Consider the following 1,662-nt stretch of genomic DNA (forward strand, 5'->3'; position numbering starts at 1 on the left):
AGGATTGTGAGTTGAACGCCCTAACCATCTGGCCGTGCCGGGCTAGTTGTACTTCTGAAACATTGAAATTTTATGAACGAGTAAGATGTCTTTCTCGTTATTTAGGTTTCCATAAGAGATTCAAGACATTATTTAGGTTTCCATAAGAGATTCCAGACCCAATACAACAGTTCACAGCTATAAAAATGACAATAATAAATCAATCAAAATAAACTTTAATCAATAGCTACCGTAACTATCATTCATAATTCCGTAATTGTTGTTATGTTTTATTTTGCGACTGAATCGTGCGCCATACTCAATAAAACACTCTTTACACTTAACCACCAAATAAAGTGAGAATATTTAAAAAATACGTTTGATATATCTTTTCAAGGATGATTTAGACAGTGCGTTTCTCTTGGTAGAGAATGTTTATGTATCTTCTCTTTACAGCTGCTTCTCAAGACCTTTCTACCCAGAAAAATCAGCATCGCAGAAAACTCGCTAACCACCCGACACAAGATGCAAAAGGAAAAATGTAAAATTCTTGACAGCAAACAAAACTGAAAACTAATGTGTAATCAAACCTCAATGAAACCAGAAAAACATAAGAATGACATTTAACTGAATAGTAGCCAATAATTTTATTTTATACTAACTTCTATAATCTGTTCAAGTTACATTTGGTCAATGAACTTCGTCACGGTTGTTGGCTGCCCCTGTAAGATGTTCTTCTTACAGTCCACTACTTCGGTAAAACCAACACTGAAATGTACTGCTAAGCGTTTCTCCTATTTAATTGTATACATTATGAATGGTTTTTATGACAATTTTAATGTCTTCCTAAGAACAGTTACCATTATTCCACGAAAAGTAATAGTAATATTATACCCCAGAAGATATTTAAATCAGGTTTCTATGTTAGAAAATTTCTTCTTCTAAGCATTTTAATTGGGACTATTCAAGCATCGGTGGTTCAGTGGTAGAATACTCGCCTGCCACGCGGGTGGCCTGGGTTCGATTCCCGGCCGATGCAATTTTAATCTACTATTAAATTGATATGGGTATCGCATCCATCCTTTTAGAAGTAACTTCAAGAAAAACAGGAAGGTAGTCCATCTTCTGATCACAGTAATAGATTAGAGTACATGATATCTAGTTTTCTTATATATACGACCGTTCTTTGGCATGTTTAATCAAACATTCTCTAAAGAGGAATTTGTATAGATTATAGTTAGAGCATTTTCCTCTTAACATAAAAGAATGTGTTTCTAAATCATTCAATATTTCATCTATAATCACAATTATATTTAAATTAAAATCATGCATGTGAAACATTAGAATGTAAGAACCAGTATACTTTAATTAAAGTGATATAAATATTGCGTTGAGAATCAGAAGCAATTTAATATTTACTTATTTATTGTTAATATGTTTAAGGGTTTCAAATACACGTTTTAAAGTTATTTGCAAATTACTTCATAGAAAAACTTTGTAGATCTAAAGTCTTGAAATGCTTTTCTTGCGTATTACACGTTCAAATTCCTTTCTAATAGTTACCTCGTTACCATAATACAGAATAAGAAAGAAGATTAAACCACGAAGAAGACAAATTTATTAAAATTAAATTGTTTGATTTATGAATTAAATTCTTAAGAGGTTAAAACTTAATTAATGTTG

At 31.5% G+C, this 1,662-nt stretch overlaps 1 non-coding gene across 1 annotated transcript; it reads left to right on the top strand.

Moving 5' to 3' along the window:
* Nucleotides 1-947: 947 nt before the first annotated feature.
* On the top strand, nucleotides 948-1,018 carry Trnag-gcc. The gene has a single exon. It is a non-coding gene; the product is annotated as a tRNA-Gly (tRNA).
* The last annotated feature ends 644 nt before the right edge of the window (nucleotides 1,019-1,662 follow it).

The sequence above is a fragment of the Limulus polyphemus genome, unplaced genomic scaffold (assembly GCF_000517525.1).
Source record: "Limulus polyphemus unplaced genomic scaffold, Limulus_polyphemus-2.1.2 Scaffold86773, whole genome shotgun sequence".
NCBI lineage: Eukaryota > Metazoa > Arthropoda > Merostomata > Xiphosura > Limulidae > Limulus > Limulus polyphemus.